The sequence below is a fragment of the Simochromis diagramma genome, unplaced genomic scaffold (assembly GCF_900408965.1).
Source record: "Simochromis diagramma unplaced genomic scaffold, fSimDia1.1 OVJJ01000585.1, whole genome shotgun sequence".
NCBI lineage: Eukaryota > Metazoa > Chordata > Actinopteri > Cichliformes > Cichlidae > Simochromis > Simochromis diagramma.
In genome coordinates, this window is record NW_024387398.1 from 820605 (window position 1) to 843840 (window position 23236).

The 23236-nt window shown below is 41.7% G+C and overlaps 1 long non-coding RNA gene across 1 annotated transcript; it reads right to left on the minus strand.

Moving 5' to 3' along the window:
• Positions 1-1646: 1646 nt before the first annotated feature.
• On the minus strand, positions 1647-8298 carry LOC120720453. The gene is made up of 2 exons (XR_005692952.1): positions 7818-8298; positions 1647-5584 (listed from the first exon to the last, which is right to left on the minus strand). It is a non-coding gene; the product is annotated as an uncharacterized LOC120720453 (long non-coding RNA).
• Between the last annotated feature and the right edge of the window lie 14938 nt (positions 8299-23236).

The window sequence follows — 23236 nt, forward strand, 5'->3', positions numbered from 1 at the left end:
TGCCCGAGACTTCCTGCTCAGCCAAATATCAGGCCTGATTAAAAGTGCCTGTGCAAACTGGGACACTGTAATGATAAGTTCATTACCAATAATCCTGTTGGCTTTTTATTTACACTGTTATTTTCTCAGTTTAGATAATTTAATAGGTCAGGTACAAATAAATTGTTGTACATAGTTTGAGAAAATAATGCAAATACAGCTGGAAAATTTCCAAACTTCAGTCCTTTTGTTTATGCAGAACATAGTTTGTAACAAAAACATAAAGTGGAAATATGTACAGTGACTTTTATCATTTTTCTTTTCAACAGGATTTTCCAGAACACCTAACAGCCTGTCCATTCTCTCGGCTCTTCCTTCCTCCGTTTCTCTTTGCTGTCTCATGTCCTCTTATTAATTCAACAAATTCATCCTCCCTGTCCTTCTTTCTTTTGTCCGCTCTCGGCTCCGGCTGGCCCACATCCTCCTGCTCTTCCTGGTCTGGCATTTGGTTGCCCACTACTGAACTGGGCCCTGGAGTGTCCTCCTGGATACTTGCAATCCTAAAGGTAGAGGAAATCAAAAGTGGCAGTTGACAGGTTAACATAAATAACTTCAAATTGTTTCTATTTGGGCTGCAAAGGGGTGATTTTCCCCGCCAGGCCCATCTTCTCAAGCAAAATGTACTAAATTAGGACAACAAGACAGAAAAACCTCTCTCTCTTATGCCTAACTGACTAAAAACCTCATACTGTTGCTGGACCTCCACCCACAGCGGTGAACAGGTGTTCGTTGTCTCTGCAGAGTTGGATGAACTCAGCCGTCTGCTCCTTACTCTCTAAAATATGACAGTATTTGAGTAGATTCTCGATCATCTAACACTTCTGTTTAATCAGTTTTCTGTTTGATGTTTGTACAGCATATTCAGCTGTGTGAAGACTACAAACTTTAATGTCAGGCAAGCCGATTTATTGTGGAACAAATAAAGCGCTGACAAAAGCCAAACAATAAGGTTTTAAGGTTATTTAAGTGAGTTATATATCATGTTCAACATGAGTAGTGAGAGCACTTTTGCAAATATGTGATGTCTTGATAAATCAAGCAGATATTTGACGTGTACACAGCTACATTCTCGCCTAAAAATATTTTGTGACCCAGAAAGAGTAATATTAAAACTAATCCTTCTGTTTAAAAAAACAGTGGGACTTTGCATTTACGGTCACGTAAGTTTAACAAGTGTCACAAGATTCACCTTAACATTCAAGATTCAACTTCCATCAACTTTTACATCTTAACATTTGTGTCGCTACTTCAAACATATCTTACATGTAAAGATGGAGGTGTCCTCCGCCACCGTTTCTACCTTCTCCGCAGCTGATGCCATCGTTACAAACTGAATTGGCCGGGTCACGCTATGAATCCTGGGATATGTTGGGCCACGAAGGCTACACCCGACCCAGCCTTCACATTTGGGCAAATGAAGGCCGCATTTGTCGGCTGCATTTTGATCCTTCACCCCACACTGCACTGAGTTTGCATATCTTGCAGGCTCATCACATCTTACCAGCATCGTGTCACTGACCACCTCCTCCAGGGTGGCGAGCTTCATGCTGACAACAGACTTAGCCTTCCTGATGAATTTATTCCCTCTGTTTGCATCCTTGTTTTGAAGCCTGTACGCTGGCAAAAACAGACTATTAAAACTTATGGAACAGCAATAGGAAATATGGATTTGGGATGGGAATTGATAAGAATTGATAAGAATTGAGCTATTCCCTTATTGATTTGATTCCTTATCGATTCTTTTATCAATGGTCGGTGGGTTCTGATTGGCTATGTTTTGAGAGTCACCACCATTGCTAAGCAGCAATAAAGAAAACGGGTTTGATTTTTATTTAGGAATAATAATCTTTAGTTTTTTTACTGATAGAATAATTAGAAACCTGCAGACATATCAGTATAAAGGAATGTGCGGGGCCAGCTGTAGACATGATAACTGGCGCCTGATATCTGTCACAGCCACCTCATAGCTCAGTGCCTGCGAAAAAAAAGGGGGACTTGTTTAGCAGCTGATGTTTATGAACCCAAATTCTGCACATGTCTAAATGATATAAGTGTAGAAGAAGTGGAGGGCCGAGTTTGCAAAGGTAGTGAAAAGAGAAAAACAAATATAGCTGATTTTATAGAGCCATATTGGCTGTTTGACTGTAGTATTGAATGTTTAAATATCTTTAATCCCGGGCAAAGGCAGCTGATGCCCTTAAATCAGGGGTGTCAAACTCCAGGCCTCGAGTGTCCTGCATGCTTTAGATCTCACCCTTGGTCAACACACCTGAATCACATGATTAGTTCATTAGCAGGCCTATGGAGAACTTCAGGACATGTTGAGGAGGTCATTTAGCCATTTAGATTCAGGCCCAGGGGAGTGGTGGTCCTGTCTGGCCCAGATGGTGAGCTTTGGCCCTGCACCTTTTTTCCCAGCCTTTAACTCCCACTGAGCAGAATGATGATCTCGAGGACCATGAGCTGCTAGCAGTGAAGTTGGCCCTACAGGGGCAGTGACACTGGCTGAACAACCTTTTACAGTATGGACTGATTACAAGAACTTGTCTTACTCTAGCAAGGTGGGTGTTCTCTTTTGACTTCACTAGAACGCACACATTGTGAAACCAGATGCTTTTCCTTGTCAGTTTTCTCCAGGGGAAGATCTAGAGCCAGTGAACACCCTGCATGTCACCTGCATAGTGGGAATGTTGACCAGAGAGATTGATCATGAAATCTAACAAGGGTTGCAGTCTGACCCAGATCCTGGCAATGCCCAATCCAGCCCCTGGCTTTCCTTCACTGGGCCCACACTGCTAGGTTCACCTGGATAAGCAGAACAAGTCAATTCCTTCAGCGATCTCTCTGGTGGCCGTGTTTTAATGAAGAATGTTATGGAGTACATAGGTGCCTGCATGGTGTGCTCCAGAAGTAAGAGTAGCTCCTGGTCCCTATCAGGTTTACTGCAGCCTCTTTCCATGCCTCGTATGCTCTGGTTTCACGTCGCCTTGGTTAGATTTCTTAATGCAGCTCATTTAGAAAATCTTCGTCGGGGGGTGCTTGAAGCCAAAGCTTCCCTTAGTTCTTGGTTCCATTGTTACACCCCTGTGCAGCCCCTAATCTCCTCAGTGTGTTCAGCTGTTGCTAATTGGCCACACCTACTCAGGTGTGGATAAAAGCATACCTGAGGCAGGCTTTCGAGAAGCTCACTAGTCTTTGCTTTGGTGGCACCAGACATTTTAGCCAACCTGCTATGCCATTTTAAGATAAAACCTCTTCTCACTAACACTCAGGTATTTTTTTTTTTATGTTGTCGTAACATAAGACATCCCCAGACAAACGATAAATCGAGGAATTGAATCAAGAACTAGAGGCCTCCCTTTGTTGTGTAATCCACTTGTATGTTAGCAAATGGGTATAATTGCTAGCCTGGGTAGAATACACTCGCAACTTCTTCCGTTACCTTTTTGAGGTTTTTCTAGGCTAGGCTCAACCCGCCTTCTAGGAGGAACTAGCTGTGCCTTCGGTGCACCAACAGCTGTACAGATGTTGTCAGGTAGGGAGACAGGTCTACGCTCCTCACTGTGGCGCAGAACCACACTGGCCAATCGTCATCAGACTCTGACCCCTCACTATCGTCAGGACCAAAAGGTTTAGTTATCTGTAGACATTCCTCTAATGTCTGTTTCCAGGAAACTGGCTCCACACTTCATCAGCCCCTACAAAATCAACACAGTTATCAGTCCTTCTGCTGTTTGCCTAAAACTGCTGCCTAGAATCCATCTCACAGATCCCACCCTCCCCGGCCTCACTGTAGGATGACCTCGTGTCACCACTGAGCGCAGCACAGATACAACAGGTCCCTATCAGTCATGAGCACGCCCACACATTGCCCCACCGGTTTTTCAAACCCAGGTCAATCCGTCCCTAGAATTAAAGGGTGTGCCCGGTGGGAGCGAATCACAACCTTAACTCTTTGTTTTGCCTTATTTTTAATTTTAGCTGATACCATTAAAATATCTGTGAATGTCACTGTGTACATACTTAATCTCCACCCTTGAACAATGCCCCTGCACTGGAAAAAATGGCCCTTCAAAAACAAGAAAAAACCTTAATACAAGATTTGATACAAGAGCTTGAAATAAGTGAAAAAAAGTGCAGCAACTTCATTGGTAAAGCCCCATAAACAGAGGACTGCATTAAAGAAGCCGTTTTGCAGTGACTTTTGTTCGGCCCTTAATACACCGGTAAAATCTGTGCATTGCACAGGCACAATTCAAAGCACAGACAAACACACTGCTAGGCAGACTAAAACTGCTCAACCTGTAACATTTGTTATTAATACAAAGTTTAAATTAACATGGACATTTGACATCATTCTTCAAACAATACCACTGTAAAATGATCATTAAGGATGCACACAGCCTATCTGCTGAATAGACTGTAGCCTAAACTCAACATTAAAAAAAACCCTTTAAAATCAACTAAAAGCTAGGCAGTCTCTGCACTGCACAAACCAAACATAAAACATCGGCATGTTCGCCGATATTATCGTGCACCCTTAATTATAAAACTGGGCTAACCTGGCCAATTTCCAAACAAAAATCAATCGCAACCAACGTGGACCGTAGTAGCCTTGGAAGGAGAGAAGAAGTGCTTTCCTATAGTCCACATCTTAACCACACTGGCTCTACTGGCCAATAAAAGCATTCCAGTCAGCCATGCTCTTCTTGTAAGATGATGTGAGATCTCGCTCATGGATTTTGTCCAAGAGAACCTCTGTCTGTATGACGGACAGCGGAGAGGCTACACACTTTGGGTATGTAAGGTGTAGGGTATAATAGTAGGCCATAAGGTATAAAGCCCCCTCCGTAACCTCGTCTTTTGGAAACGTGGTTATTGGCACATCTCCTACCGCTAGGATGCAGTTGGACGGACTCCCGATCAGGACTGGGCAGGAGCGAGGACGTTTCATCAAATAGGTATTAGGGTCTTCTTGGTCCTTTAACACGTAACACAGACATACTTTTGTAAGGAGGATGCACTTTTGTTTCAACACAAAGCTAAAGCTAAATTGCAACAAAAGTTGAAGTTGTGAGAAACTACATCTGAATTTACTATTTTTAATTATTCTCAATGCAATTATTGTTCACATATGTCTAGCCTTCCTGAAAAACAGAAAACCAAGGCTACATTTAATTGGTTATCATTGAGGTGATAAAATCTGCTACAACATAATACATCCATGTTTGTATTTACTGGCCACAGAGATCTAACCTGTGAGAATCCGCATTCCCAAAAAATATGTTTTAGGTACCTTTGAAGGATTAGAACATACAGCATGTGAATATGAAACACTTTGGCACTCATCAGAAGCAGCACAAAGTCACAAAAATAAATAAATAAAAACAAACAAAAAAACCCAAAAACAAAAAGCTAGGTTTTGCACAGCTCACCTCAAAGACATGCACCAGAGCCTCACTCGCATCTCGTACCCTCTTTGGAGGGGCAGAGGTAGATGGGAACAATGATGGCAGCACACGTAGGATCTCGAGAGCCTGTTCAGCTGTACAGAAAAAAGAATCATCATCTCATTACCACACTTGAACAAAATGCTCAAGATTAAAACTGATCAAAAAGGTATACAATTCAAAAACCAAACAAAAAAAACCACATTTGGCCAGTGATTGGATAAAAGGTGAACAAGACACTAACACAGCAATTAAACCTGTAGTCCATAGTTTTAAAGCAGGGGAGAGCGAGCCCTCAGGTGATAGTTACATTGCTGGCCGGTTGCACCAATAAGAGTATATTGTGGTCGTTAGTGACCTTTTTATTGTGATGTTTTAGGCCTATTGCAAACCTTTTTTTTTTTTTCATTTCAAATAATAAACTTTAACGTATCCTGGCTGATATTGACCCTCTTGTCCCGTTTATTCTGGGCTCCTGAAAAGTTTGCACAAGTAGTATAGAGGCCCTTAGCGGTTACTCAGTGGCTTTTGTTCACTACAATTATAAAGCAATTACAGCTATCATAACTATTCACTGTAATTATTATTCACTATTCAGGGGTGGCTGTTGCTCCGGTGGTAGGTTTCAGCTCTCCGATGCATCCATGGGAGTATGAATGTGTGTGTGAATGTTAGTTAGAAAACACTTAGAAAATGCTTGTGTGAATAGATTAATGCACAAATGGTAAAAATGGTAAATGGCCTGTATTTGTATAGCGATTTTTACTAGTCCCCCCTAGGGACCCCAAAGCGCTTTACACACCCAGTCATCCACCCATTCACACACACATTCACACACTGGTGGAGGCAGCTACAGTTGTAGCCACAGCTGCCCTGGGGCCAAGTTGTGTAAAGCGCTGTAGTGCTCAAAAGCACAAATAAGAACCAGTCCATAATTTTAAATGTATAACTTAAAAAATTGCAATTTTTCTCAACAAATTTTGGCCTGTCTGTACAGAGAAACCAGAGAAATTTAGCGATAACCCCATGGTCAGCACTCTGCACAGCGAAGAAGCAGCTAGATATGGTGGTTATATGTCTCTGGATATCTAGATCCCCTTATCTATGTTCATTACAGTAAGTTTCTGATCATACGTCTACATTCGTATGTAGATTTCAACCATCTTAGCCACTGTGATGTTTAGTTTACACAGACTGGTCCTAAAAGGTCTTGCCTCTGTCATATAGTTTACGTCTTACACAATCACATGCTAATATCAATAATCAGTTTACAAATAAAGACCTTTCTTTGCTGCATCACATATAATTCTGAGATTGTTGTAAATATCCCAAAAGGAACCTTTAAATCATTCAAGTGCTGGAGGGAACAAAGCCAAATGTAGGTCAGACAACAAATTTGCATTTAGCCTTTTCCATATGTATGTTGATGATTTAAGCTTTAAAGAGTGCAGTGGGTTATCATGCATGGGGGGGCTGCACCCAGAAATTGGTTGCATATTGAAGTGACAGTGTTTGAAATTGAAAGCTGAATTTCCAAATACATCAGGAAATCAAGACTTCAAACAGTCTGCCTGTGTGTTTGTGTGCAGCCTCTCACAGCAAGAATGACGGAGGCTTAACCAATTATTCAGTCTTATGAAGCAGTCTTCACTGAGCTTTAGACTTGAATGTTTTCCTCCAGGGGAATGATGCCTCAAGTATGTGTCTGCTTAAATAGACTATTTTCACATGCGACACTGGATTCATGTAAAACCACTTCAGCTACCTCTTACCAAAGTATACTACGGTAATGTTAATTAGTTGAGATAAACTACTGTGATGTCTCAGAATCATTCAGAATGAATAATTACAGATTTTTATATAACGCTCCAGTTTTAAAGGTGTCAAACCCCAAAACACATCAGCAACAGGGACAGCAGATTGAGCTTTCCTATGTAGCATCCTCAGCATCTTTGGATCCTGATCTCTGTTGTATATTCCAACTATAACTCCACCAATTTAACAAGTGAATGAACTGGAGTTTTCTCTAATATTTGGTGAAAGGGCCTTTTATGGCTTTATGATAGTTAGCTCAGTGCGTATTCTCTATCCATTGTCCCTCTCTCTTGTCTGTAGGGTTCCTGCCTGGGAGGGGATGGGTCTGGGGTCAGATGAGGTCTCTATCACTCTGTCTTCAGCCTTCACATCATCATATTGTCACTTCCCACCACCGGTTTATGTCTGCATGAGCTCCTTTCACACTCGAAATTCAGATCCAGTCTCACGCAGGTGGAACGGACTTGGACGGAGACCAGCTGAATTTAGAATGAAAGTCACAAGTTTATTTACAATCAGAGAGGGATTTCCAAGGATGGAGGGGAAACGGGTCCAAATCACACCCCTCTTCGGCACTCGTGTTCTCTCCACACCTCACTGCCAGACTCAGGGGAACAGGTAAAGAAACGGGGACGGGTTCAGGAATCTATATACAAAGAAACACAGAACAAACTAGAACGTCACATGGAAAATTGAGGTTAGCAGAGCTGTACTGATGAGTGTTACTCAACGGTCCAGCGAAGAAGCATTCTGAGTCTTAAATAGCAGCTCAGGCAATCAGGCAAATTCACAGCAGGTAGATGGTTACAACAGGTGTGTGGGCCAAGGGCGGGAGCCCAGCTGAGCTCCGCCCAGGCAGACAGAGGAGAGACGGGAGAGAGAGAGACAACAGCAAAAACAACATGTGGCCTGAAACTAGGTCAGCCAAGGAGTCCAGGACAAATATAATTTTATTTATTCACTCCACATAAAATGTAATAAATAAATCATATAATACAAAAACCAACTATTTACATTTCAACTTTTTACTATTTGAATTTTCAGCTTTTTCCTTTTAAACAAATTTAAAGTGAAACAACACAAAACACTGCAAACCACAACACAATTAAATATAAATTAAAATATGAAAACAAAAAGAACATGCACATTCTCTGTCATATGGTCCTGCATGAATAAACTTTCTGAATCCTTTATCATCTGCAACTGAAAATAGTTGTGGATGATTACTATACCTTTCTAATGTGACGTTGTTGTCCCTGGCTCTCTTTCTCTCTCTCTCCCTCCCGCTCTGTATGGCGTTATTTTTGTGCCACTATTCTGAGCACACCTAAAAAAAAATTGAGCTCTGTTCCTGTGCTATTGAGTGCCGCCTACTACTACTACCGCCCCTCCCCCCTCCTCCCAGCGTAAAGCACAAGGCTCACATGCTGAGTGAAGCGAAAAAAAAGTGCGAGAGAGAGAGAGAGAGAGAGAGAGAGAGAGGGTGAGAGAAAGAAAAAAAAAACAAAAAACCCATGGCTCGCGATAAGGAGCCGGCTCGCGTCGTTCACGTCAAAGACCCGGCTCTAAGAGCCCTTTCGTTCGCGACCGACACATCACTGTAGTGAATCATGATTCACGAGTCAGTAAAGTGCACCTGATCCTTGTCATTTCAAAGCATGTATCTCTCTGACTTTATCTCCTCTCCCAGAGTTTGTGTTGCATTATGTTCACGCTCTGGAGGTCCCTGTGTGAGCACGTCAACCTGTGAGAAAAAGTTTACCACACAGATGTTTTCCTTCATGGTGTGGCGATAAGCTGACAGCCAAACCTACCTGTTCTCTGACTGAATAGTTAAATTTGTGATTGACATGACATTGACCAATCAGCTGAACGGAAGAAAAATAGGGTCAAAATTCGTACTTGTAACTTAAGTACAGAGTTTCACACGTATTTTTTTGTCCACACACAAATCTGTTTTATGCTCACACAAATTCTTTTTACACATACAAATCCTGATTTACAAGTACAAAATATTTATGACCACAATTTGAGCCCATAAGGATCCCCTAAAGCCCAGAGCTCCTTGAGCTTAAGCGAGGCGTTGGACTCTGAAGACTCGCCGGGGGTTTGGTCTGGGGATTCCCAAGGGAGACTCGCAAGGCGTGAGTGTGGGTGAGTGGGTGAGTTCCAACCTTGAGGGGATAACAGTAGCAGGGTCTCTGCAGGCAGAGTGGCCATGACTTGCAATGTAGCGAGGAAAGTATCTCGTGGAGTGGCGAATCCACCCTCTGCATGACTCTGCTGTGATGTCGTCACATGCTGCATCCATGGCTGCATGCAGGGCCATTTGCACATGTGAATGCCGGTCACAAACCTCCCACCTCCAGGCACAGAAAAACTCCTTTATCGGATTAAGGAATGGGGAGTAGGGAGGGAGATATTCAACCAGCATTCTGTCATGTGCTGTCGACCACTGTCTGACCAGATGTGAGTGGTGAAAACGGACATTATCCCACACGAAAACATACTTGTTGAGTTGGCCTCCACCCCTCTCATTCTCAGGGACTGCAGTATGTTCCTGTAAAGAGTGTCTAAAAAAGTCAGGAGATGTTGTGTATCGTATGGAGCAAGAAGGGGAATATGGGTGAGGATGCCATTGTCTGAGTTGGCTGCACACATTGTAACATTCCCTCCACGCCGGCCTGGGACATCAGTGGTTGCTCTCTGTCCAATGTGATTTCTTCCACGCCATCTGCCTTTGGCCAGACTGAACCCGCCTCATCAACGTGTATGAATGTGTGCAGTGGTTCCCTGGCTTCCAGCTCCATGCTTTAGAGCAGTGGTTCCCAAACTTTTTTTGCTGGGCCCCCCTTTGTTTTACAAGAAAAATGTCCCCCCCCCACGTGCACGCACGCACACATCCTCCAACCACACACGCCCATACTTTGCTCCATTGCAGTTTATTTCACACCTCAAACATTTAGTAAACAATTAAGCAAATACAAGTAATCTGCAATAACTTACAGGTAGTAATAAAATAAACTACTAACACCTACACGGGTATTTCTGAAAGCGCAGCTGTTTCGTCCACGTAAACGGCGTTTCGAATCACCGAAAACGGAGATTTTTTAAAACCCCTTTTTTGCGTTTACGTGTGGACGAGAAATACAGAGTTCGTCACGCAACGTCAAAGGTATGTGCCTTTTTTCACGTCACACTGTGGCCACGTTATTGTTTACATGAGATGAATTGCAGAATGGCAGACAGAGACGAAATACTGTTAATCTGACTGTCTGCAGGTTTTACAGGCTTACACGCAGTTACTGTCCCTCCATTTACAAAGGCAGAGGTGTCACGGTGTGATTATTTTACGTGTAGTTGTGTTTTTTCCTGTGTAATAATGTTCAACATTGCAATCAAATCAAAAAATGCCTCTCTGTGCAAAATGGGTTTAAAAACAAACAGCTGTGGGATCCTGTTTGTCTGTGATTTGAACCGAGGGAACAAATCGTGGCAGGATCAGCCTGATGTTATTTGTATCCTGCTGTAACTTTACTGTATAAAGAGCAAACATCTCCAACATGTCAGGAGTAGTTAGTCATTACAACAAGTGTTTGTGAACTAAAGATCAAGAATGTGGGATCCTGTTTGTCCGTGATCTGAACAGCCCAGCGCTGCTCCCGACGAAGGGAAAACCAACCCTGCAGGGAGACCTACCTCGGCACCTGTGCAGGTGAAACCAAAGGGAAGATTTGCTTCACCATATTTTCTAGTCTTTGGCTTGGAAACATATTCAGCGATGCTTCATCTCCTGCTTTGCGTTTCTGTAGGCGCCCGTGCTAGCAGTGTCCAAGCGTTTTGTTTTCTTTCCCCCCTTTTCGCACCGCACCCCCCCTAGGGGGCGGGCCCCACACTTTGGTAAGGTCTGCTTTAGAGGGAGAGAGAGAAATGTAACAACTTTTCCTGTGTAACATAATGTATTTTGTATGTTCTGTGAGTATATACACAGAATTATTTTTCTACTGCCTGAAACTACACAGAGTAAAGCAGATTACAGTGCTGAACATTAGAGTATACATAAAGACGTGTTTTACCCGTACACACTGGTGACGGATCCCCTTCACTCTTTCACTGATGGGTTCAAATGCACTTTGTACAATTGTTTCGTGCGCATTTCTTTTCTCTTGAGCACGCAATTGTTGTAATTGACACAGATCCAATATTGCCAAACACACCGTTATCCTCTATGACAGCGCTTTGAATTTGTTTCAACTTTCTTGCATTGTTTGCAGTCACCGTTGCACAAATGGCTTCCTCTTGCTGCAGGGTAAAAAGGGCCCTCTTCCACCTCTGCGAGGCTGTCTTTCAATCCTTTGTGGTGCAGATTACAGTAAAATTACAATAATGTACACTAAACATGAGATATTATGAGATGTTGGATTACTGTCCAGTACTGTACATACCTGTTCTCCCTACGAAAGGTTTGAACGATTGAGTTCACAGTGGTTCTTCCAACATTTGGTCGCACCCTCCGACCAGCCTCATCCATTGTGAGGCCGTGATTGACAACATGGTCAACAAGTGTTGCCCTACTTTCATTAGGGCTCTGCGTATGTGTTTGGCGTCTTCTCCCTCTTCCCCTATTTTGTCCCCCCCATCCACGATGCTGACCTCCCATTTCTGTGTCACAGAATTGTAGAAATGGTACACACCACGTCCTGCTCGGTTCATATATGCTTGCCAATTGAGGGTTCATGGGATTGATCCATGAGTGGCTGTGAACAAGTGGCCTGTCATTGGTTACAATGACAGGCCACTTCACACACCTCCTCGTCAGTGAAAGCTGACGTTCACCTGAGAGAAACTGTTCAATTTTGGGGACATTTCCAGGAAAAAATCATTTAAAAAGGTATAAAATTTGCTTGACAGAATTTGAAAACTAATTCACCAATTTTGTATGTAATGACTCAAACAATGAAATGAAGACTATTAGTTTTCTTGGGAACAACAGTTCATTTTGACTGACATGACATAAGCAAATGATAATGTTGTCGACGGCAGAGGATTGTATGAAAGCAACTGATACATGTTCAGAGGAAGGAGACACTGCTACTATGATGTGCACAAATGACTAAATGTTGTGGAGGTTGCACTAATGGTTTTGAGAATTCTTATTCTGATCTGAGAAAAGCACCAAAGCGACTGTGTGCGAATGTATTTGTGTTTTCATCCTGCAAGTTAACAGATATGTGATAAGGGCTCTTCACCCCTGATGAAACACCAGGACAGCAGTGTGTGAGGAAGAGGAGGAGAAAAAGGAGCCAGCAGCAGCTGAGAGGTGCAGAGGAGAACAGGGGGTGAACAGACAGCTGTTGAGGGACTGGTAAAAACATTTAAAGCAATTTCTAGATTTTTGCTTCCTGTATTTGCAGACATATCTCCAACACAAACTATAAGCTCATTTCTGCTGCTTGTATCTTCTTCTTTCGGTCACCTCCCACAGCTCGTGATCATAGGTGAGGATGGACCAGTAAATCAAGAGCTTCGCTTTTACACTCAGCTCTTTCTTCCCCACGACGGACCGGTACAGCGTCCGCATCACTGCAGCTCCCTTCTCCCGTCACTCGTGAACAAGACCCCAAGATACTTAAACTCCTCCACTTTTTAAAAGTCAGTGTAATCAATATTATGCTGTTCATCCCGCCCACCTTTACTGTGCAACAGTTGTTATATAGGGTGAACAGCTCAGAAATCCAACTGTACTGCTGTATTTGTATATCTATGTCACAATTGCACCTGAAGCTGAATTTCTTCTTGACCTCTGCTAACCTACCCTTTTTTAAATCTGTGAAAATGTCGAACCGAGCCGGGTCAGGTGTGTCCATATGCCCCTTCTATTCTTCATGCAGTATGAAAAATAAACACCTGCGCTTGAAGCTCGCTCCCATAGGTCACCCTCCTCTCCCTCCTCGTGATCTGATCATCAGTAGACATGCTTGGACATCTCCAGGTCTGTGTGCCACCAATGACCCTGCCAGCATTTTGTCCAGTCTCTGCAGGGCCTAGCAGATGCAAGTGTGGGCTGTTTGGCATGGGACATATGCCATGTGTCTCTGAGGCCATCTGGACATCAGCATCCACAGCTTGCTTTCCCTGCTCTATCATCTTGCCCCCACTGCCTTCCTTTATCTGCATTCCTTGGTCATTTCCACCTTTTTTAATCCTTTTATGGTTTCTTTCTTTTGCTCCATCTACTTTATTTACATGTCAGGCAAATCAACCAATCCACATAAATGCCAAGACCATAGATAGATGTAAAAACCCTACCTTTTATTTGACTCTGTAGAAGCTGATGCATATAGTGTGTATTCAGCTTCCAGCTGTGAGAAGAAAGGGCCCACTAAAACATAAACGCAAACCGCATGTTAGAGAATGGAGAGAAACGACTAGGAGGATTCGTTTTTTCCCATTAGGAAGATGTGGAATTTCAGATGATTTGAAAATGTAAACTAGTTTACCAAAAATGTTCTGATTTGATGACGAGCCATTTTCAACATAAGTTTAGTAAATTCTTGGATGTAGAGTAGGGCTGCTCGATTATGGCAAAAATGATAATCACGATTATTTTCACTGACATTGAGATCTCGATTATTTGAAGATATTTATTTAACAATAACAATGTGTTGAATAATGACTTTAAAGATTGTCAAAAATAATATAAAATAGTGCAAATACTGATAACAGTGCAAATGTTTGCAATATAAAACATAAATGAAAAATGTAAACATCTATGTTTAGTGAACTTTGCAGTGTTGCTCTGTGGTGCAGCTACGACACTGTAGCAAAGTTTACACACTATGTCTACTTGATCCACGTCTGACTCCACAAACCCATAATGTTTCCACACCACTGAAGTTTTTTACCTCTCTTTTCAACCAACGGCAGTCACTCTCCTCTCCAAATAACTTCTGCTTAGCTTTCCGAGCTTCCCTCGGGTCCTCTTAGTCAGCGGTCCCCAACCCCCGGGCCTCGGACCGGTACCGGTCCGTGAGTCGTTTGGTACCGGGCCGCGAGAGTTGAGGCTCAGGTGTGAAATGTGTGGTTTTCAGGGTTTTTATCGGTTTTCAGCGTTATTTTGTTATCGTTTTTATCGTTTACTCTGTTTTCCTGGGTCTTTTCACGTGTGTTATGAATAAATCTTCTTTTTTTCGGTACCGGTACTAGTTTTATTTTGTTGTATTTATCCGCGACACCTTAAAGGCCGGTCCGTGAAAATAATGTCGGGCATAAACCGGTCCATGGCGCAAAAAAGGTTGGAGACCGCTGCTCTTAATTAGTGATGGGTCGGTCGCGAACGAAATGGCTCTTAGAGCCGGGTCTTTGATGTGAACGACGCGAGCCGGCTCCTTATCGCGAGCCGTGGGGGTTTTATTGTCTTTCTCTCACCCTCTCTCTCGCACTTTTTTCGGCTTCACTCAGCATGCGAGCCTTGTGCTTTATGCTGGGAAGAGGGGCGGTAGTTGCACTCAGTAGCACAGGAACAGAGCAGGAGGGAGAGAGAGAGAAAGAGAGCCAGGGACAACAACATCACATTAGAAAGGTATAGTAATCATCCACAACTATTTTCAGTTGCAGATGATAAAGGATACAGAAAGTTTATACATACAGGCCCATATGACAGAGAATGTGCATCTTATTTTTGTTTTCATATTTTAATTTATATTTAATTGTGTTGTGGTTTGCAGTGTTTTGTGTTGTTTCACTTTAAATTGGTTTAAAAGGAAAAAGCTGAAAATTTAAATAGTTAAAAGTTGAACTGTGACTAGTAGGTTTTTGTATTATATGATTTATTTATTACAGTTTATGTGGCGTGAATAAATAAAAGTATATTTATGGTGGCCCCTAGAGACAAAGCATGTACAAACTTCAAATCACGTACGAACCCTGAAGCATGTACAAACCCTGAAGCACGTACAAACTCCAAAACACGTAAAAACATGTACAAACTCCAAAACACGTAAAAACTCAGAAGCACATAAAAACTGAAAACACGTACAAAAGACAACAGAAGTGCTCCAGGATGCTGGGCGCAGTGTTGAACTTTTGTTACCTAGTGGCTACACAAGCCAGCAAGTACCAACGACCGGATTTGGTGTGTGGTAGTAACAGGTAAATGAACTTTTTTAAAATTTAATTTGACTCTATATGAATGCTTGTGTATAAATACACAAACAATACACATATGCTTTCATGCTTTCAATTGTGTAATTTAAGTGATCTAGGTAGCTCTGTTTTGGAAGTTCAGAGCTACCTAGATCACTTATGCTAGAAATGCTAGAAATAAGTTTTGGAGTTTGTACGTGTTTTGTCTCTAGGGGCCACCGCATATATTTATATATAAACATATATGAATAAAACCACTTTTTTTTTTTTTACATTAGTAATTCCTTTTGTGCATAATTTTATATTATTGTTAATAATAAATTAATTAAAGCAACAAAACAACCTGAAGAGCCGGTTCGGAGCCGAAAGAGCCGGCTCTTTTTAGTGAGCCGAACCGAAAGAGCCGGTTCTCTAAAGAGAGCCAGAAATCCCATCACTACTCTTAATTGTTGTGACGCGTGTTCGAAACGCAGAGAGGTGCGCTCGATTTGCCACACGGAGCAGCGTGAGAGTAAAGCACGAGGGAGGGGCTAATAATCGGCTCAGTCATTTTTAATGATCGAAAGCCCAGATCGTAATCGTGATTAAAATTTGATTAATTGAGCAGCCCTAGTGTAGAGAGTTACAAGCTGAGTTCATCTGGTGTAGCAGGAGAAGTACATTGTCACACCGTGAATTACACTTATTCTTAGACACACTCGTGATATGCTTTATAATACATAGTGGGTTTGTATAATATCCTGTGTTTCAGGACGTGTGACATTTTTTCATTGATTCTTTTTCATAGCTGTACTGACTATAGCTGTTTTCACACATACACTGTAGCTCTGAACGTTAACCAGATGAACTGAGCCTGTAAATCTCAGAATCAGCAGAGTGGTTAATAACCCTGCCAGCTGCATAGTACAATGTGTGCATAATATTTACAGAGTCCATGTGAGAGCATGGTAATTGTCCAGAGAATCCACAGTGACCCAAGGTTGATGTTGGCAGCAGCTATGGGACATTCATGCTGTGTAGAGCTGATTCCTAATATGGGACCCTGACTAGATAAGTGCAAGAGAAAAGATAGATGGGTTAGCAAAAATGTATAAATATTGTTTCACTTGAGAATTGAACAGTTTAATTCAAAATGCAGCAATTTAGGGCTCTTAACTGCTTTCGCTCTGCATACATCTCACTCATTTCAGAAACACTTGCAGTTTTTAAAAGACCCTCTCAGACTGCTTTAACTACCACTTTTTCATCACCTGAAAACGTTTAATGTTTCTAATGTTTTTACCTTTCTCTGGCTATGACTGCTTGTCATGCAAAATGCACAAAGACCCTTCACGTAGTGTGTATCAATTTAATACAAATTAAACTGCATCTAGATGCGTAGATAAAATACTTGTAAAATAAATGTACAAATTTCCTTCTGTCCCGACACAAATAGAGTAATATAGTGTACACCAGGAGGACTGCCATGATTTAGCCAGAGGTTATTTGGTTTCCCTGATGTTTAAGTGGATGACACAACACAGAAGAGCCACCTCATCACGCCAGGACTCTGCAGTCTGTTCACACCTACAGGCCAGTGGACACTCTCAGTAATGAGGATGTAACATCCTGGACAGGGAGGAACGCTGGTTTGAGCTGGAAGTCAAGGAAGACATTTACGTGAAAAGGGAAAGACCATGCAGGGCTAACTTTTTTTCTTAGGCGCACCAGCACAAAAGTTAGGCGCACCCAAATGTTTCAACCACATCGCTTAACATCGCAATTTTACATGTGCACCTTTTTGGGGGGGGGGAATTGATGTCTATACAGACAATATTCATTTGTAAATGATTAACTAACAATCTTGTGCTTGTGCTGAAAGTGCTTTGGCAATATTGTAGACAATTTAAACTTAATCATCACATCGGCCTCCTCTGACGACCTGTTGCTGCTGCCTGCCGCTGAAAGGCCGTGGGGGGAGGGAACGCTTGAGCAGTGCATTCATCATGATATATAATGTGTTTCCTGGATACACTGTGCTTTTTCAGCGTTTAAAGATTCATGGCTCTGTGTCAGAGCTGGCTATGAACTTCAGACAGATCAGGCCTTAACTTAGCAAAAAAGTTATCAATAGTTCTTATCATCTTTTCTCGTTACCCACAGCTGCATCCACTTTTGTTGGGCCTAGGCTGCTCACTAGGGCTGGGTATCATCACTGATTTCTGTAAGAAGGTGGTGTGAGCATCACAGCAGAGGCCTTTGTGTCAAAATAACTGAGAATAAAACACATAAAAACATGAAGGAGATTTTCCTGCCATGGCTTTTTATAGCAGATAACCTTAAAAATATTCTGCAATTTTGCATAATTGTAAAAAGTTTAAATTTCTTCATCATAACAGCAGAAATTACGCTTTCCTGTCCGAGGACATTTAAGTAAAAAAAAAAAAAGAAAAACAAGACAGCGGCTGACAGCGCTGTAAATAACGGTAGACTGATGGGTAATAAGCAAATGAATGCTCTAAATGAATGATGCCGAAAACAGAGATTTGAGAAACTGTTCTTGAAGTACAGAGAGAGAGAGCGAGATCTTCTTTTGCTGCTGCTTCAATGAATTTTGGTTGAAGAGAGACAAAACCTGCAGCTCAGACTCTAACGCAAAAAAGACGTAAACACAAAGTGCGACGCATCAGAGTCAGTGAGCTGTCGGCTTTCAGCCCCGACGCCGTGTCCGCCGTTGGGTAGAAAGCCGAGAAAGCTGATTCTGATGCGTCCGCTCTGTGTTTACGTCTTTGTGCAAAACCCGTGTACCTGCTCTCATTTACTGTTTGGTGGTTGTTGAAATAGTTTTGTGAGCTTTAACCTGAGATTCTGGCGTTTCTGGCAAAATACATTTATATTTAAAAGTTGATTCAGGATTTAATGAATCAATATCGCTTTATTCAAGACTGACAACGTACGATATGTTTAAAGGCAGCAGCCAACCAAGATTCACAGGGGTGAACAAACAGGTACATTTACAAGCAATGTTTGCCTTGTTTCTAGATTTATGTGGTAATTGTTTATAGACATTTGTTATCTTATGTTATATTAAGGTTTCTAGATGTTGCAGTATTTGTGTAAGCATCATCTGATGAAGTTTAGTTCAAAATGCTCTGTTAGAAAATTCTACGACAATCTCCAGTTACTTGGTGGAATGACCTTCTTATTTATTAGGATTAAAGACACAGAGCATGATGGCTGACAGCCATGGGGTGAATCTCTGTGTTTGAAATGTTACTCAGCTGCTGACTAGGGAAGAGTAAGAGTTATGGACATGAGTGATGGAAAGTACAGGGTGGGCCATTTCTATGGATACAGCGTAATAACATGGGAATGGATGGTGGTATTAAAGTCCTGTTTGTGGCACATTAGTATATGTGAGGGGGCAAACTCCTCAAGATGGGCGGTGACCATGGTGGCCATTTAGAAGTCGGCCATCTTGGATACAACTTTTGTTTTTTCAATAGGAAGAGGGCCATGTGTGTCACATGGCCCTCAATCAGACTTATTGGTAATGTCACAAGAAAAACAATGGTGTGCTTGGTTTCAACGTAACTTTATTCTTTCATGCTCCGCTGGAAGCATCGTGTAATGTCCTGCAGGGGCAGTCAGCGGAGTCTAAGGCTGATACAGAGAGTCAGGGCAGCACGAGCACGGTTAATTCCAGAGGCAAAGGTTTTATGTTAACTTTTGACACCAAATGTAGAAGAAAGAGACGGTCGGTATTCTGCTTACTGGCAGAAACAGTCATTACTATTAGAAACAGTAACACAAGTTACTGTGGGATGTATTCAAATTCAAATTCGCTCCTTTTTTTGCACACACACAGACACACTGGCCATAACTCCCACCCCCCATGCACTCTCAGCCAACCACACTCATGTTCTCCTACAGACTCTCTGTCATAGGTAACTGACATGATTGACGGGCTTAACAGCCTCTATTACACCTTTAAGGGCACTCAGTAAATCACATTGTTGCAGGTGTGGAGCAACTCTGCCATAACTGTGCAGCATGTGTGTATCCCACACATGCTGCACAGGTGTATACACATACATACATAAAATGTATGTATGTGTATAAAATTTAACTTTAAAGCTAAAAATGTTTTCAAGTACACGGCATGCGCATTATAATCACCCGTTTGCTTCAGCTATAGCTTCCCTGTAAAATACGTCGGCTGCCTCCCGTATGGAAAAGAAACTTATAAAAGACTTCATCAGATGTGGCCTACTTCATGTAGTGAATCATATCAGGCTTACATGATTTACTCATGAAAGTGGCCACTTTCATATATTGTTTTAGTAAGTATCCAAAACATACAAGTTTCATTTATATAATTTTTCAAGGGATCTTTTATCTGTTTTCACTCTTGTGTGCTTTTCATACAAGTTTCGCACAAGACAGATACAAACTTTATAAGATTTATATGTATCTTTTCCATATGGACTTCAGCAAGCTCTATAATTTAGACATGGTCTCAGACTAGGCTGACAGTCCATCTGTCTTTATACAACATCTGGAGCCTTACTGAGGATTTTTTCTTTGTAAAACAAACAGCGGTGGATGGAGCAGCTATAAAGTTAGCTTTTCTTCATCTCGAAGTTTTTAAAAACAATTAAGCCAACAGAGCAAATCACATGATCAACAAACACTGTCCCAAATACGTTTGTGTTGCAGGTCTGTTTTTAGTCACCAACGTGGGCTTGCGTTTCCATGGTGATAATGATCTGCTACCGCTTTGAATGAAGCTCCCAAGCAAATAAGTTTTGTCAAGAATTTTTTCTAACCAAATTATTCGAATTACTCGATGAGTCGTTGCAGCCCCACATCTTATTCTCTGTTATTTTACTGTTGTGATCCTTCCCCTTCCCTGTTTAGGATTTCTGTGACTGAAATAAACTATTGTTAACCAGTTGAACTTTAAATTATTTTTAAATAGAAATAAATAAAATGTTTTCCCTAGTAACATAAGCACATTTACATCACAGCCCTCTCCCATGTTTGTTTCCACTTTCTCTTTTGACTCTGCCATTGTATCATAAAGACAGAATAAGACCATGTTAACGAGTTCAGGGCCTCCATATTGCTATCACAAACATTATTCATTCATTTAGTCAATTTAAAGCTTCACTCACCAAAGCCATGTGATTGTAATCACTCTGCCTCTTTTACATTTAGCATGCACTTAATGGTACAGTAGAGCAAATGAAGCATGGTGAAGCTTTGGCCCATGAGTGCAGCAAAGCTTCAGTGCTTCATGAAATGTCATCTCGCCATCATTACACAGAAAAGTGAAACCTTAAACCCTCTTCCTCTCCCTCCACAGAGGAAGAAATTATATGCAACATACAGTTCAATTCCATTTTATTTATATCACACCAAATCATAACAACAGTGGCCTCAAGGCCCTTTATACTTTAAAGCAGGGGTGGGGAACTTCAGGCCTCGAGGGCCGGTGTCCTGCAGATTTTAGATACGTCTTTGTCTCATCACAGCTGACTCAAATGGCTAAATGACCTCCTCAACATGTCTTGTAGTTCTCCAGAGGCCTGCTAATGAACTAATCATGTGATTCGGGTGTGCTGACCCAGGGTGAGATCTAAAACCTGCAGGACACCGGCCCTCAAGGCCTGGAGTTCCCCATCCCTGCTTTAAGGTAAAGACCCAACCAAAATACAGAGACAAGCCCAACACTCAGATGACTCCTATGAGCAGTGTTGGGGAGTAACGGAATACATGTACCGCCGTTACGTATTTAAAATACAAAATATGAGTAACTGTATTCCGTTACAGTTACCGTTTAAAAAGGTGGTATTCAGAATACAGTTACTTTGTTGAAATAAATGGATTACACTGCGGTACTTTCCTGTTTCATCTTGTCGCGGGTCAGGACTGTTTGGGTTTTGTTTGACAGCTACGTTCTGTTGTTCCAGGCGGCAGCGTTACGGTTGCCATGGTTACAGGGCGACGCTCTCTCTCTCTCTGCAACTGTGTGTTTCCTGGGTGAGAGAGCGCCTTTTCGTTGTTGTGCTAAGCTAACAGGCAGAATGCTACAAGCATAGCTCTAAAGAATGTAGCATCATGGGCAGTGTAGTCCGTGTTGCAGGGAGAATGGACTGCCATACACGTTATGGGTCTGTGAGCGCGAGGAGGGAGAAAAAGGGGAGTGGAAAGGTACGAGTTGTCATCGAGGAAATACGCAAGAAAAGTTGACCCAGACAACAAAGTAAAGCTATTTTTCGGCTACGAGCCGACAGGGACCCCGCCGTATTAGTCAGAGGTCCCTTTACTACAGTTCGGAGTCGCGGACCTTCAGTAATAGTAATAAATCACACAGCAATAGTACATTCACGTTGTTGTAAAAAGCATGATAATATATTAAGTAATCCAAAGTATTCAGAATACGTTACTGTCATTGAGTAACGTAACGGAATACGTTACAGAATACATTTTAGGGCATGTATTCTGTATTTTGTAATGGAATACATTTTAAAAGTAACCTTCCCAACACTGCCTATGAGTAAGCACTTCAGCAACAATGGGAAGGAAAAACTCCCTTTAAACAGGAAGAAACCATGAGAGAGGAAGGAACACTCATTATGCATCATTGGACGCCCCTAGCAGCTCGGGCCTTTTGCAGAACAATAAAGGGAGAACTCAGTGTCACCTGATCCTCCCATAACTATATGCTTCATCAAAGATTAAGGTTTTCCTTAGACGTTTTAGGGGCACACTACACGTCATGCCGTGTGCCATGGGTATTTTAACAGTATCCACGTTGACACAGGGTGTAGCTGCAAATATGGAAGTTGTAAGTTTGACAGAAAACAGTGAAGGTTTATAGCACAGCCCCTGGAATATTTCTAATGAGGTATTATGTACTTATTATGTACTTTACTAAAACATTCCATAGTATTCCCATCTCTCGAATTTCCTGGTGTGCATTTATATTCTCTATTAGTTATGATAATGACCCTAACATCACTTAAAAGGTTACAGAGCTGCTTTTGGGAACTGTTTACATTTTTCCATTGCACCAATGTATCAAGCTAGTTTGACCGCACGTTTCATACATATGCCAGATAAATAATATACATCTACAAAACGTTCCTCATCTTTATTGTTCTTTTCAGTCAGTCACATTTGTTTTGATCGTTAATTAAACATGTTAAAGTGTAAGTACTGACTTTTCAGGTTTTTTATTTCCTGTATGATCATTTTACATAATTAAAAATAAGAAGTCTGATCCTTGTATTCATTTTGAAGGTATAGTTTAAAATACACTCATTTTGATTTCTATTTTCCAAACACATTAAGTTTAATACAAAGTATCAGATCAGTGTCATTGAAAACAGGCTGAATGTAACTTGGTATCAGATCAGAAAGGAAATCACTGCTATCGCACATCATTAGCTCTCAGTGCTTGGACGGTGTTTAATGTTACTGCTGCTGTTTCTGACACACTGACACTCTGTCAAACGTCTGTTTGCTCGTGTTGGCCGAATGGAAAAACAAATTAATCCCTCGTCACAAAGTTATTAGCAACATCAGGGGGACGGCGAGAATTCACAGACCAGTGACGCCGAAACATGAAATCATGCAGAGTGATGTCGTGGCCTCTTCTCCTCTCAAATGGTGTGCACGCTAAGTAACCATGGTTACAGGGGGATGCTCTCAAAGTCATAATCCCAGTAAAACATGTCAGGTTACTACACACATGTGAACTCAACAATGTATTCCAGCACTAAAACCTAGTAAAATAAATC